Consider the following 17,178-nt stretch of genomic DNA (forward strand, 5'->3'; position numbering starts at 1 on the left):
AGTTCAGTGATTTTTTTCTTTTTATTTTTTTTCTCATTTATAATTTTAATCAAAGCATTGCTATTCATTGTTACTTAACTCTTTCTTATAAGCACCAAATTTTAATATCTAGGTCAACTTTTTGGGAAAGAAACACATCAAAGAACTTCCCTCCAGAATAAAACAATGATACTCATTCCTTCAAATAACCGAATTTGAAGTCTACTGAAACAAAACAAAAAAGCCCCCCCCCTGCAAACACACACACACAGAAAAGTAACAAAAATCACATTCTAGGGGTTCAGTGCATTTAGCAGCCTCCACTGTGCTGTCTAATCATCCTTCAGCTGACTTTCAAAAAAATTAACACCCCAGCGCATCAAAATATACATTTTCCATTTGCTTTGTTTAAATTAAAAATAATAATTAAAAAAAGAAAACTTGAAGGGATTCACAATCAATTGCGCGATTCATTTCGATGTCACCTATAGCATGTGAAGGTCAGGAAGGCTATTCGCAGCACACATTGGTCTTCAAGGTTTAGCTTTCTTCCAAACAGTGTAAAATACCCACAATTCCAAGTATGAGGGAACACAGACGATCTCCTTTGAGAATTCCACAGGACAATAGAGGCGGCCCAGCTGTTCTTCATAGAGCGACAAGGCTTCCGTCAAATTCGCACAGTTACCCTGTGTAAAGTATTCCCCATCCTGTTTCAGTACTCTCATTGAGAGGTCAAGAATCAGTCTGAGAAACTCCCATGTGGAATCTTCTTCCGGGGACTGGAGATGGGGACCGCTGTCAAATCATTGATCACATAATCAAACTCTCTCCGTTGCTCGGCGTACCTCCCCAGTACCGGGATACAGTCTTCTATCAGAACCTGATAGCAGTCTCCCTTAAGGTCGTCTAAGACGTCGCCCCATGTTTTCCGCATGTATTTCTTACACCCATCAATCACCATTTGGTCGATCTCTACCATAGTGACCATCTTTGGTTTCAGTTTGACTATTTCACATAATATGCCCCCATCCCCACCGCCGAGAATCAGTACATCTTTGCCACCGTAGTCTTCTTTTCCGCTGCCCGTGATGGCCTGGGTGGACGCCAGATCACTCTCCGCCAGATTAACATCCCCACTGAGGACGAGGATATTTCCAAACTGCTTCGAGTGTAGAATCTTAATGTTCTGATACGGTGAATCTTCATCGTACACCACTTCGTCCATGTCCTACTCCACCAGGCGGCCGTCGGCAGCGGGCCAGTATCTGTCGACCGCCCCTCCTCGAACTATGGGCGGTAATCGCTTCACCCGCTCAGTACCGTCCTCACTCAATTCTTTCAGTCCTTCTTCGACTTTGTTCAAAAGACTGTCAACTTCTTGGCCTTGAGAATCACCATCGCAGCTCTGAAGATCCAACAGCACCAGTCCACGTGGGTAAATTCTCAAATTGGCAAAGCCGCCATTTTTGTTTACGTAGGTCGCTAGATAACCATGGTCTGGCCAGGTGTGCACCGACTCCGTCATCCCTTGCTCCTGGAAAACGCACCGGAGGCCTTTTAGAATGGTCTCGCCATCAGCTCGGGCCCCGAGCTGGAAGTCTAGCGTGCTGCGCCGCGCTGCTGCCATAGTGAGGCGAGGCCCCGGGCTGCGGCCTGCGGGGAGGGGAGGGGAGGGCGGTGCGCGGGCGGCCGGGCGAGGAGGTGGGAGGGGCCAAGGGAGCGCGGGGCGGGGCCGGGGCGGGGCCGGGGCGGGGCCGGGGCGGGGCCGGGGGCGCCTCCAGGAGGGAGGAAGCGAGGATGCCTGCTGCCCCGACCTCCCAGAGCTCTTTTTTCAAGGAGACAATAAACTCAGAATTAACTTTAAAAGTTAAGTTAAAGTTCACACTGTCCAATAAATAAATAAGTAAATAATTAATTAATAAATAAATAAGATTAAATGAAATAAAATAAAATAATAAAATAAAATAAATTAAAATAAAATATAATAGTTCACACTGTCAAAGAAAAGACAGGAAGATGGTGGTAGAGTAGGAGGAACCTAGGCTTGCCTCATCCTACCAGTACAGCTAGGTAACTATCAAAGTATCCTAAATACCCAAGAAACTGACCTGAAGACTGTGGAAGATGTTGTACAGCTAAAACTAAAAGTTAGAGGAAAGGACACATCAAAGAAAGTAGAAAGTTCAGAGACACAGATTGTGAAAGAAACTGATTGTGGCTGTTGTGGTGGGGAGGAAATCCCAGAGAGAGAGAGACTAGAACATAGGAGAATGCATCAGGAAAATAAACCCCCCACAGCAATTGACTTGGAAAGTGAGAAGGGGTTCAAATTTCATGACTTCAGGCAACCAGTAGGGCTTAAAGTCTGGAGTTTTAAAGGTTGGCAGGATAGGCTGCAACTCTCTAAGGCACTACACTTTCTCTTAGAAAGAAGGCAGGCAAACAACTCAAGGACACTAGGTTGGAAACAGCGAACTGAAGGGTACCTGGAGCACACAGTAAGGAGATTATTTGCTGATCTCAGAGCACATCCCAGAAAGACAGCATACCAGAGATCATCTAAACAGAAATCCATGACACTTGGCTCAGGCAGTTAAGTGTCTGACTCAGGTCATGATCTCAGAGTCCTGGGATTGAGCTCTGCGTTGGGCTTCCTGCTCAGTGGGGTATCTGCTTCAATCTCTCTCCTGTCCTTCCTCTAGGTCATGCATGCTCTCTTTCTCTCTCTTGAAATAAATAAATAAAATCTTTAAAAGGGGAGAAAAAAGGAAATTCACAAGGTAACAATGGCTTTGAATGACATACCAAACCAGAGAGATTTAACAGATATATTCAGAACATTCCATCCTAAAACAGCAGAATACATATTCTTTTCAAGTGCACATGGAATATTCTCCAGAATAGATCACAAAAGAAGCTTCAAGAAATTCAAGAAGATGGAAGTTATACTGTGCATCTTTTCTGACCACTACTCTATGAAACTAGACATCTATCAAAGAAAAAATCTGGGAGTAGCATAAATACATGGAGGTTAAACAACATGCTACTAAACAATGAATGGGTCAACCAGGATATCAAAGAAAAAAAAAATTAAAAGTATATGGAAACAAATGAAAATGAAAGCACAGTAGTCCAAAACCTTAGGAATGCAGAAAAAGTGGCTCTGAAAGGGAAGTTTATAGCAGACCTACCTCAAGAAGCAGGAGAAATCTCAAATAAACAATCTCATCCTAAACAGGCGCTAGAAAAAGAAGAGCAAACAAAGAAACAAAAAAAACAAAAACAGAAAAAAAAACAACAACAGAGGAAGGAAATAATAAAGATTAGGGTAGAAAAAAATGATGTAGAAACTAAAAAAAAAAAAAAAAAAAAAAAATTGAAAAGACCAGTGAAACCAGGAGCTGGTTCTAGGAAAAAAAAATAAAATAAAATTAATAAACATCTATCTAGCCAGACTTAAGAAGGAAAAAAGAGAAAGAGCTTCAATAAGTAAAAACACAAATGAAAGATGAGAAATAAAAACCATCACAGAAATACAAATAATATATGAGAATACTATGAAAAACTAGATGCCAACAATTTAGACAACCTAGAAGAAATGGATAAAATCCTAGAAGCGTATACACTACCAAAACTGAAAGAGGAATAAATAGAAATATGAACAGTCTGATAAGAAGTAAAGAAATTAAATCAGTAATTAAAAAACTCTCAACAATCCAAAGTATAGGACCAGATGGCTTAACAGGCAAATTCTATCAAACATTTAAAGAATTAATTCCTATTCTCAAACTATTTCAAAAAATAGTAAAGGAAGAAAAACTTCCAATTAATTCTATGAAGCCAGCATCACCCTGGCACCAAAGCCCAATACAGATTCCATAAAAAAGAGAACTACAGTTCAATATCCTTGGTGAACATAGATGCAAAAATCTTCCAACAAAATACTAACAAATTGAATCCATAATACATTAAAAAAAATCATGCAGTAGGACCAAGTGGGATTTAGTCTGGGTTGTGCGGGTGGTTCAATATTTGCAAATCAATCAATGTGATACATCATGTCAGTAAAAGAAAGGCTAATAACCATATGATCATTTCAACAGATGCAAAAGGAGTATTTGGCAAAGCACAATATCCATTCACTTATATATAAAATGAAATATTGTTTAGCCATAAAAATAATAAGTCTTGCCATTTACAACAACGTTGAGGGAGCTAGAGAGTATAATGCTAAGTGAAATGTCAGTCAAAGAGAAACAAAAACCATATGATTTCATTCATATATGCAGTTTAAGAAACAAAACAAATGAGCACAGCGGAGAAAAGAGAGAGAGGAGGAGAGAGAGAGGGAAAAATCAAGAAACAGACTCTTTACTACAGAGAACAAACTGATGGTTACCAGAGGGGAGGGGTCAGAAGATGGGTTAAATAGATGATGTAGATTAAGGAGTACACTTACAGTGATGAGCACCAGGTAATGTATGGAATTATGTAATCACTATACTGGATACCTGGAACTAATATAAATAAGACTGTATGCTAACTAACTGGAATTTTAAAAAATTACACTGGCGGAAATGTGGAAAGTGAATAAGTGCTTAAGAAAACCATATTTATGAAAATAACATTATAAATAAAATTTTGGACCTGTTGATTTGAATTGCCATTTCAAGTGAATATTTTTAGAAGACAATTCAATAGGAGCATATGAACCCTGGCGATAAGCTCTGAGCGGGGGGTGGGGGTGGGGGGGGGTGGTGTCCCTGGGTGGTTCAGTGGTTGAGCATCTGCCTTTTGTTCAGGTCATGATCACAGGGTCCTGGGATCAAGACCCACATCAGGCTCTCCACAGGGAGCCTGCTTCTTCCTGTGCCTTTGTCTCTGCCTCTCTCTGTGTCTCTCATGAATAAGTGAATGAAATCTTAAAAATAAGAAAAAAAAGATCTAGGCAGGAAATAAACATTTGAGATTTACAAATGTATGATAACTGAGCACACGTTCATGAATTTGGTGCATTAAGGAGAGGATATTGATTGAAAAATCAAAATACCTAAAACTTTGCATGTGGATTTTCTCCCTTTCAAGTTTGGAAGGAAATGATTAGTGAGAAGATACTGAGAACAAATGGCAAGCAATGTAGGTGGTAACTTGAAGAGTTTATGTCAGCAGAAAAGAAAAATGAAGCTCTGGCAATGAGGGTCAGGAAAGGAGAAACAACTTTCTCAAGCTGACAGAGTTAATGAAGTGAGATTCAGTGAAGCTGAGATTGAAAGCCAGAAGAGCTGTCTTTAGGGGCCTTACTTTGAAAAACGTGCTCACTTTTGTGAATTATTTTCCTATCTACCACTTCCCGGCACTGCCCACACTGCCGGTGAAATGATCAGTAATGAACTGTGTTGTTTGGTACTGATGGTTTCTTTGGGCAAATTATAAAATGCTTCCAATGTTCCTTTGTCATTAAAGACTAAAAATCTAAAGAGATGAGTTGATATTTATACAAACTGAAATGGTGGTTCTTTCTTGATGAAATTTGTTGGAGAATAAAATTTGGAAATGAAAACATAGAGATACCACTTTTTATTAAATCAAGCGGTAGAGAGCACATCCTGTATGCCTAGCAGATACTGGAGAACTCATTAATTCTACAGATCATATAATTCATTTTTGTCCATAATTTGATGGATATTTTCATGAACATAATGACCTCTGTAATATTGGTAGTAATATTTTGGGGGGTAATTCCTAATTTCCAGGTATTGTGTAAGTGGATTACATTTATTATATCACTTTACCTGTAGGCCTATAATGTTCATAGAATTCTGTGAGCATTAAATAGATAATACATGCACAGATCACAGGTCAGATATTGAATACCAACATAACCATATAAAATACGTATAAACATTAATCGCATCATAAAAAAAGAGTTAACTGAACTTAAATACATTAAGTAGCATGCCCAAAATAAAATGAAACTGGGACAAAAGCCTGTGGCTATTTAGCACCAAGTGACATTCACATATACTGTCTCACAGATTGCTTTCCATACCGATATTTTTCACAGCCTCCTTTGAGATGTCTATGTACTTTTTTTTTTCAGGAGTTTGAGCATATTCTGAAAGAAGAATCTACATTTTAAAATGTAGATTTCATTTTACTATTGATTGTAATATTGCTATATATGTGTGTATTAAAATATTACAGAGTTCATTGAGTATCCAATATATTCCATGATTTGTGCTGATAAGAATTTGCATAAATTGTTTCTGCAAAGTGGAAGTTGAGTCAAAAGATCTGAATTTCATTCCTGAATTTCATTCTAACACTCATATTATTTGACTAGCTCTATTTAGGTTCTTTGAGTGCAAGCAAAGAAAAATAACCTTGTTAACTCACGCAAAAAGTGAATTACTGGGAAGATTAATGTCATTATACATTTGCCAAAACCCACAGAATGTACATCAAGTGTTAACCCTGATGTATACTCTGAACTTCAGATGATAATGATTTGTCAATATAAGTTCATCAACTGTCACAAATGTACCACTCTGAAGAGGGACACTGAGAGTGGGGGAAGCGGTCGGGTGGGGAACAGGAACATTATAAGAATTCTCTGTACCTTCCACTTGGTTTTTCTGTGAACCTAAAACTATGCCAAAAAAGCCTATTTTCAAAAATCTCACAAATTATTACCTACTATATTTATTAATAATATATTAACTTGAGAACATTTATTTTTACCTACTAAAAGTTTCCTTATTCCTTATTTCTTCCACCACACTTTAAGAGTAATCACAAAATAGAACACGTAAAAGTGCTTTTGAAATTATTATGTAAATATTGTTTTATTTTGAGGTAAATTACAGAGATTGAGTGAATGTGGAAAATAATCCCAAAGTAAATGTACACAGGGAAGTAATGGATAGAGTTAAAAATAGAAGAGTAGAGACTTGGGACATTAAATATATCATTTATACCTTTATATTACCCCCTTTTTATTTTTCATATCTCATTTGTTATTTCTCATTCTCAGGATTCCTGTTGATAATAGGAATTATCTGGGTCTTCCAGCACTATAAGGTATAATATTTATGAAAACATTATTTTTGTGCAATTCATTAAATAATACTTGAATTCTACATTTGATAAGTTAGAAGGAGACATGTTTTCCTATATCAAAGATTCTCAGTGAATATTTATTTGAGGTGAGAACTACAGAAAGGGTATGTCTGCCTCACCCAGTCCAGGAGGGCAGTGCCTTTTACCAAAGGTCCTTTCCAGGATGCTTGTGAATTCAGTGATGCTTCTTTGAAGCTTACTTTTACCATTCCCTTCTCCTTGCAGGGAGACCTAGAAATATGCTGGCCACATACAAACCATTACTTAATGGAAAGAGGTTTTCTTCTGGAATTAATTAGATGTTGAGCCCAGCAAAGAAAATTTATGTACCGGTAGCAGTTCCACTTCCTTTGAAAAAGGAGCGAGAATTGAATAGATTAAGGTGAAAAATGGATCCCTGATACTAAACATTTGAAGAGAGAGAACACATAAAGAACAAATTATTTTTTACAAGAAACTCTTGAATGGAAAATTGTCCTCACAAATGGGTATTCAGTCTCCACTTTATCATTGCTCAAGATCAACACATGGGACATAGGCTATTTAAAAACATGGGTTTGTTCAAAGTACAATTGTGTGTTGTCAAGTACTTTTTAATACAAGATAAAAAGTATGGCTGTGAGCAGCATGCTAATTTCAATAGGAAAAATCTTTGTCTTATCAAGATCAAATTAAATTTAAAATACATTATAACAAGTGATAATTTACAAATGACAGCATCAGCTATAATACATGTGGTAAGAGTTGATAGCAAGAGATTGTTGGTGATGTTCTTTGATTAAATAGCTGGAGCTCAATTTCTTTTAGAAAAAAATGCAAAACAATATGGTTCTCATCAGCCATAGAGCATGGTGTTCTGGGACATTTTGTGTGATTTATGCAATTTATACTAGGCAGAGCTCTTACAGCATCAAGCCCCTAACCACCAGAGTGTAAAACTAAATTATTATTTCAATGGGGATATGAGAGAACATTTTAAAACATTCAGTAATGCTATAGTCCAAATGCTTTTCATGGCTTGCCATATTCCACTTATTCTAATTCAGAATGCTGCTATTAAATTAACATTTAATTATTATGGCATTGTGACTACTTGTAACAGACAACTAAACACTGTGAGCTAATTCATAATGTGCAAAGCACACAAGCCATTTTCTCAAAATAGACATTGTTATGCTTTCACTGTCAAGAGTAGGAATTGCAAGTCACAAATAAGAATATTGCCCTCAACAGTATAATACAACCTTTAGTTTTCCTCATTTTTATTTTGAAAATAGCATAACTGAATTATTACACATTGTCATGCTCTGATAAGACAGAGAAATAAATAGAAGCAAGCATCTTTAAATTGATGTTGGTGGCTAGATTTACAGAAACAATACACCGTAGGGCTATTCTCAATTGCACACTTGTTTATCATGGAAACCCAGTAATGAAGAATAATATATGGTTATACATATTTGGATAACAAATCACTGAGCTACAGTGATTCCCCAAGTATTTTTCACTGGCAATATAGTAGTTATCTACGCCACAAATAAACAATGGGTGTTTAATAAACACTTCATAGTTAGGTGCCAGTAATGAACTCAGCTTCTATATGAAAGTAATGTGACAAAAGGACCTAGTGATTATAATCAAAATCTACATTAGTTTCCTATTGCCACAGGAATGAATAACCATAAAATTTGTTATTTAAAACCATGTGAATTTATTATTATATAGTTTTTGAGGTCAGAAGTTCAAAATAGGCCATGGAAGGCCTGTTAATAATAAGTAATATCAAGATGTCTAAAGAGAGGTGTTCCTTTCCTTCCAGGAGAGAATTTGTTCCTTGCCTTGCCCAGATTCTAGAGGCTGTACACATACCTTGGGTTGTGGTACCCTTCCAGCAAAATGGCATCACTCTGATTCCAATAACAATACATATAATGTGATATACAATTAATAAGAGAGTGACTTCCCATAAGGTAACTGTTATAGAAATATTCTTTCCACTTACCATTTAATTCTGAATGCTTAGGAGGATATAGTGTCATCTAAACAAAGATAATACACCAGAGATAAACAAAATCTTTCTAACCAGAGAAACAGTATGATGTATAATTAGGAGAGTATGAGGTACATTAATTAAATATCTTGGATAGTTTAGGAAAATTATTTCCAATATGAATAGTATCTGCTAAGTGATGTGTCAATATCATGTGATCTAAGACATATATCTAATACAATCATAAGTTTTTAAATTAATAATATTGACATTTAAATATAATTGGGCCAATTTTTCCAAGTCTTTTTTGTAAATGGTTTTAATGTATTTTTGTACTCATTCATCTACTGGCTTAAAAAAAATAAACTGGATATATTGGTAGCAAATAGCATAAGTTATTTATGACATTCAGCATAATTACTGCTATACTCAAATGTACTAGATTAAAACATGTGAAAACAAATGAAAAATATACAAAAAAGTTTATAAATATTCACATATGAATTTAGCTAAGTAATAGCTTTTCTGTTTGTATCCCACTTTTCAATTTTAACTCTGGTGTCATTACCTCCCATACTTTTTCCTATATCCACTGATGCATCTTCATGCATTTCTATTAGATAAATTGTTTTTTTAAGATACTATATACACACACATATACATACATACTTTAGGTCAGCATATTATGAGCTCTTTGATAACAGGGATTTTTACTTGCTCATTTTTGTTTCATCAGTGCATTCTCTGAGGGTTGGAACATATGTGGTAGATATCCTGTCATGTTTGCTGAGAGATTGACAGAACCAATAATAAGTAATGAAAGTAAAATTGGTCATTCAATGATATTTCAAATGATCCCATATGGTATTCTAGTGGTTTAAATGGTGGCCACCAACAAGACGTGTCTATGTCCAATGCCCTGTGAACCCCTAAACCTTTATTTGGAAAATGAGTATTTGCAGGTATAATTAAGGATCTTGAGGTGAGATCATCCTGGATACTTGCTAGGCCTTAAATATAATGACAAATGTTCCTCTAAGAGACAGAAGAGGATTGAAACACCCAGAGAAAAAGATGATGTGAAGAGGAGGCAGAGATTGGAAATGATATGGCTACAAGCCAAGGAAACCAAGAAATGGTGATAATCACCTGAAGCTGGAAAAGTAAAGGAAGGATTCTCCACTGGGAGGTTCCACGGTGAGTGCTGCACTGTTGACACTTTGATTTTGGAATTCTGGCCTTGAGAACTGTGGCAAAATAAATTTCTGTTGATTTAGGCCACTAAGTTTGTGGTAACTTGTTATGGCAACTCTAGGAAATTTATGCAAGTACTATGGGAAAATGTAAAAGAAATAGAAAACCAACTTTCCTACCTTCCTTAGCCCTATTTAAGAGCAGCTATCCACTTCTTCCCAAACACAGACACACATACACCCTTCAGAAGACATCCACATTATCAAAAGTTGAAGGTGAATATATATAGCTTATGTTAAATAAGTAGAGTCAATTTCAAAACTTTTACCTCTAGTTACACTGGATTAGTGAACTTAGAATGTACATGGGACCATCACAGTAATAAGTACAGGTTAATTCTTATATTTTATCATCAGATCTATTTATGTAAATTGGTTTTAGTTGATTGTCAGTATCAGTATTTCACAAATCTTCAAAACATACAGAAAATACTTTAGAAAAGTTTGGCTAAGTTTTGATTGATTAAGAATGAGTATTTAGGTGTAGAATTGGACCATTTCCATGCTTTGTGGCTGATGGCAGAATTTTGAATACCCATTAGTAAAGAGAGGTAGGTGCCACATTGGCTCCAGCTTCCTTCAGACTCAGAAACTTATTAACCTAGATAGTAATCATTTGTATCAAGTATTAAGGCATGGAAACAGCTAGGAATCTGCATATCTGGCAATGGCAGCAGTAGGGGAAAATGTCTGGAGACTACAAACTGCATTCTCTATGTCAAATGGTTTAAGCAGAGGAGATCTTCCAGAGTTTACAGTGTGCGTTTTCATCATTGTTCTTTGAAGTGATGTCCAGGTCTCTGACTTTCCTTTTAGTAATTTATTTTTCTCCTTAAACCTGGGGTTTTCTTTTCTACTCATTCAAATTACAAATTAGAAAAAAAAAAGAAAAGTTGAGGAATTGAAAAAAGCCAAGCATGAAAAACAGGTCTAGATTGGATAGAGGATATTACAAATAAGTGATGTTTTGACATTTTTAAATGAATATATTTGAAAATATAAATAAAATGTCTCCTCACTTCCCCAGATCCCCTATATCCAGCTGGATTACTTGATGGCATTATTATTCCTTTTTTAATTTGTCTGTACCCCCCTTTCTTCCCTTCTTCTTCTAACTCACTGTTGCAATAGTCTTCCCATTGATTTCTTGGCATTCAATCTCTTCTGAACTCTCTACATGAAAAAAAATGAGTATTTCTAAATAACCACTTGTTTATGTCCTTCATATTACTGAATAAATTTCCCTAGTCCAAATGGGTGAATTAATGAAAAGATGAATGAATGGGTTATTATTGCTACTGCAGTGGGTCTTATACGGTTCAATATATTCTGGGAGCAAAACAAAGGAGTAATTTCGATAGACATAAAAAAATAAGATTTTGCTTTCTATCAACCACAAGTTTCATTAACAGATGTGACAAAGCATCTCACTTTATTAAATTGTATGAATATCATGTTTCATCTTTGTGTTCTATATAGTGGAAAATAAAGTGTTTCTACTAACCAAAATTGTCTTTGTTGTGTTTTAGTGTAAACTGTTTATCCCTAAAAATTATGTAATACTTAATTATCTTTGCATTTATTGCTATTTTTGCAGTCAAATGTACATACAAAACAGTATTTTTCTCTACTAAAGGAATTATTATTTTTGTTTTAATGCATTAGAATGCGAAAGCAATAAAATGTACTCTTGACATTACTAATGCAGATTGTGTGCCTTTAAAATGAATCTAAATGATAAATAGAATTCTAGAATGCTTGAAAACATAACTATGCTTAGATGATAAAAAGCTTTTTTGTTTCAACCATAATGAGATTCCTGTTTTAGTGTAATATGTAAAGCAGGCATATACAAAAGCTTGGATAGAACTTGCCAAAATAAAAAAGTTCAATTCCTGAACAGCATTTCAAAAACCTGTGTATTGTAGCATTATGTTACTACATTCACATTCACCTCTCCATATTATGATTCTAAAGTACTTGCTGAAAATTTTTCATGAACTCCTTTTGAAAATATCTTTTAATTTCTAAGGTTTATGAATGAACTTCCTTTATACTCCCATAAAAGCAGAGAGAGCACCACCAATTAAGTCTTGTTAGAACATCTCAGCCATATAAAAATGCTTACAGCATTCACTAATCCTACCATTTGCTCACTTTGGGTTTATCACATGCAATATTTTATAGTAATATCATAGCATATAGATTTAAAAAGTTGTATTTCCCTAAAAACCTATATGCTAAAACTTCAGAAAAATAACACTAAGTCTAAAATTCTTGATCTCATGCAAAAAATCTATTGATTGCTAAAGTAAATAAAACTTTATTGAGTCAGGACTAGTAGTTTTGGTATTTTTTTTTTCTTATTTACCCTGCAACTTTATATCAATATCAATATCCCTCCAGCTGTAAAAACTAATGATTCATGTTCAAGATACCCCTCTCGAGTAATAGAATGAGGGAAGTTAGGATTTGAACTCTAATCCCATGCTTTTCAGACAAAATGCACACCTACATGATTGAAAAATTTATTTACCTCAGAATGATATTATCCATATTTCAAGCTGCATAGCTTCTTCATGGCTGAGAATATAATCTTAAAAACCAAGATCCACATATCTAGTAACTGATCCTTTTTTTACCCCTGGGTCTGCATTTGGGAGACTTCATTCTCTACTTCAATCTGAAATTTTAAATTTCTTATCTGACAAAGAAAAGAAAGTCCATAATATAAAATAACCTCACTTACTTAATTTCCATGGGAAGTTAAGCATAATTTTAATCTTATTTTAAGTTAGAATTTTAAAAAATGTTTGCTTGGATTTAGTCATTCATTACTTTAAAAATTATGTGTTCAATAAATATTTGTTAAGTTTTGATTGATGAATTAGCATTTCTAGTATTCTTATATGTTTACTATTACTATATATGATCAGTAAAGACCAAATATTACTTGCCACCGTAATTGCTGATAGTAAAGTTCTATTAATTGGTTCGTATACTTAACAGAAAACTTCTGTTCAATTTTCTTAGGACATTTGGATTTGTAGTTCACTAAAGATGGGTTATTCATCAGTTGAATTAAAAAATTTATGTGAAAATTGGGAGAACCTTTAACTAAATATAATAATTTTAAAAATAAAATAAAAGTGACATATGATATCTCAGTAAGTTAACTTAATTTTCCTTTCTTTCCTTTGCAAACTAACTAAAAAGTGCAACTTTGCCAGATATTAGTTTGGAAAGGATTACTCTGTTTTTATGTAATTGTAACCCCAAAGTTATTCCAACATAAATTGGTCAGACACTACAATTTTACAGTGAAATAAAACAGACAGAAAAATCCAAAAGAATAAAAAAAAATGTGAAAGAAACTTTAGCTATTAATTTTATCCCTTTTTAGTATTCCCTGTTAATTTACCTTCATATTAAAGAACAAATCCTTTTAAATAGAAATATATGATAGGGAGACACAATTTCAGATATTTAATCTTTAGGAATTTAGTCAATGACTCTAGTCACGATGTTTAGATTCTGATATTTACTGGTAAAATGTTTTGATAAATATTAAAATATTAAAAGGCAGAAATGAAAATTATGAGTATTTTTTAAAATAAAAGCATCTAATGTAATCAGGAAACTTGACTTGTAGAAGCAATGATACCACCAGTAGCCATAAGCCATTGAGTCTTTCCCTTTACATGCATGACCTTATGTAAAGAATTTGTGATGGAAACATTTCTAAGTTTCCTTCTGTTTCTAAAACTTTATTATGCAATGGTACTTAAAATTGTGTGTACTTAGTTCAATAGAAAATCACAAAACTTGATTTCAGGGTGACTTTGCTGGAGTGCTAGTTCTTTCCATAGCTACACATTTAACCCTTAATAAAAGATGCAATTATATTGAACCTACATCTATATAGAAGATGAGTTCAGAAAAATGAGGTTAAGAATATATAAAACTGTGTTTTCTTCAAGAGTAAATAAAATGAGTAGGAAAAAGTGCTTACTCTTCATTAATTTCTTCAACATTGTTGAGCTCCTGTGTTCCAGGAATATGACTGAAAAACATCATTATATCTGAGCTATTTCCACATAATCAGTTACTCTCTGACTGTTACAATGTACACCCTATTGGACTACCACTTATAAATATTTCTGAAGTATTTTAAAATCCAAATTGTGCTTAAATCAGCATTATGTAAATCATATTAGTCATAAGTTTGATGTACTAGACCTAATTTATAATACTCATCAAAACAAAAAACATCACTATTAAAATAAAACAAAAATTTCAAGTTTAAAAAAATCAGCTGGTTGAAGTGATAGATGAATGACAGATATTAAGTTGGGTATATAACAATTTTAAAAGTTTGTTCATTTTTCTAGAAACGTCATATTAAAATAAATGCCAAATTCAAAATTAGAAAGGAAAACATAGACATTATTGAAATAGTACTGTCTACAAAATGGAATGTAATTTTCCTTGGAAATGTTCCTTATTTCTGCTCCTACACTTGGGGTAAATGTCTTTAATTTTGTTGGTTAGTAATATCAATTAATAGTCTAATTATTAGGTAAACATACAATTACCACAAACGTATGTCAAAATAACTAATTTCTTAAATATGTTTCTATTTTCTCATGCTTTCTGATTTATGTGTCATTAGCATTCCTGTAAATATTACGATTTGTAAATAGTAACTGATAGTGCATAATGTATACCTAATACTTAAATGGAAGTGCTGTTTTTTCAAAGAATATGTATTCTAAAAGGAAAAAAATAAAGCATTTTGTATATATATTTAAATTAAAATTCTATATACACATATATTTTTAAGATTTATTTATTTTAGAGAAAGAGAGAATGCTGGGGCTGGGGAGAAGGGTAGAGGAAGAGTCTTAAGTAGATTCTGCATTGAGCACAGAGACTTTCTTGGGGATTGTTCTCATAACCCTGAGATCACAACCTGAATTGAAACCAGAAGTGGGTGCTTAACCGACTGCACCACCCAGTCCCCCATGCATTGCATTCTCTATGAAAAATTCTAAATAAAGATCACTGTAGTTAAATCACTCTAGAAACAAGGCTGAAAGCAAATTAAGAGCATTAATGTAATGAATTAGTTTACAATACAGCTTTGCATATCAAAGTCAGACCAATATTAACAACAGCCTTTTAATATACACAGGGTATGCAAATCCTTAAATTACTGACTACCAACACTAATACTTCCCTATTGTTTTTGATGATAGCTATTTCAAGCTTAGTATTTTGGCTTCCAGTTTAGAATTGTTTACATGCTCAATCCTGTCCTTTTAATAAGAATTTAGATAACATCTGCAAACTATGAAGATGTGGCAAGCACTGTCCCAAGAAATTCACATTTATTACAAAGTTTTATCCTAAATCTAACATAGAAATCGAATTTCAAATTTATGATAAGAAAATAGGATATAGAAACATTAAGCAATCTGGCCGTGGCCATACCCATGTCTAATAAATGGCAGAGGTCGAATACTAACCCAAGATTTATGTCTCCATAGTCCAGATTTTTTACTATGATTTCATATTACCTCTCTCAATGATACTTACATTCTCTTTTATGTTTATTATTGATGGAAAATTATGTTAAGAAAAAATATCTTCTCAAGTCTCTTCTTATGCAAGTATTTTTGTAAATACACAATAGGATTCAAAAATTTAATGTGTTTTTTTCATTAGATTCACAAAACCAAACTATGCATAGGATGCTGAAATATATTGTATTATTTCTATAATGATGAAGAACAACTAAGTTTCTAAACAAGAAGTATATTGACAGTTTAAGTATTTTTGCCAACCTCAAATCACTTTCAGTTTATGCACAATAGTTACAAGGAATGTGACCCTAGATTGGCTCTCTGGACTACTTCATTACCAATACTGAAATTCCATGAATCACAATCCCTCATAAATGACATTTCCATAAAGTGTGGCATACAGCTGAATATTCTCAATTCCCCAATTAAACCTTATGTTATATTTCAACATAAAAAGCATGTATATCCACATCATTTAAAGATGATATAACTGCTTGGTAAGTGATCCAGGCACTTGTAAAGGTTTTAAAATAACAAAATGATTTTTATCTTTAATAACATTATTAATATAAATAGTAACGCTTACACATTTCAAAATTATTCATAAAAATAAAATTTATTCAATGTCTGCTTACTTGGCAAATTTAACCATCGCTAAAGACTGAACCTATGGAAATGTTACCCTTTAAGGAGTTAATAAAGAAGGTTGAGAGTGGTCAGGAAGTTGAAAATAAACAGCAGCATGCTTAACTGGAAGTAGGAATGCAGAGCATTTCTAGGAGTAGGCTGACTTACAGTATCAACCACTGGCAAGAAGTCAAGTAGGGCAATAAATCACAAATTGCATTGTATTTGTTTATTTGGAACACAAGTCATGTATTAGAACCAGAAGCACTCTGTGTCTATAGAGAAATGTTAATGCTGGAAAACTCTCTTAAATAAGCACAGCATATAATGACTTTCTGATATAAAATTGTGGGGATAAGAATTAGGAAAATGGAATGAGCTTGACCTTATAGGTCTCAAATAGATCGACATTTAATTCTTATGTCCACTATGTATTTTAGGGGAAACATTCAACTTCTCAAATCTCTGTTTGCTTATGTATAAAAAAAAAGGTAAAATACTAACAGTGCAGAGTTAAACTATTAAATAAAGTATCCACTGCAAAACAATGACTGGACAGTAAGAACCCAATCTTTCTCTACTTACTGAAAATAGAATACCCAAATTACTATCTTCCTATCCT

The 17,178-nt window shown here is 34.0% G+C and overlaps 1 pseudogene; it reads right to left on the reverse strand.

The window, feature by feature from the left end:
* Positions 1–366: 366 nt before the first annotated feature.
* LOC112656025 (spermine synthase-like) lies at positions 367–1,654 on the reverse strand (annotated as a pseudogene).
* Positions 1,655–17,178: the final 15,524 nt, after the last annotated feature.

Source organism: Canis lupus, chromosome 22, assembly GCF_003254725.2.
Source record: "Canis lupus dingo isolate Sandy chromosome 22, ASM325472v2, whole genome shotgun sequence".
Lineage (NCBI taxonomy): Eukaryota > Metazoa > Chordata > Mammalia > Carnivora > Canidae > Canis > Canis lupus.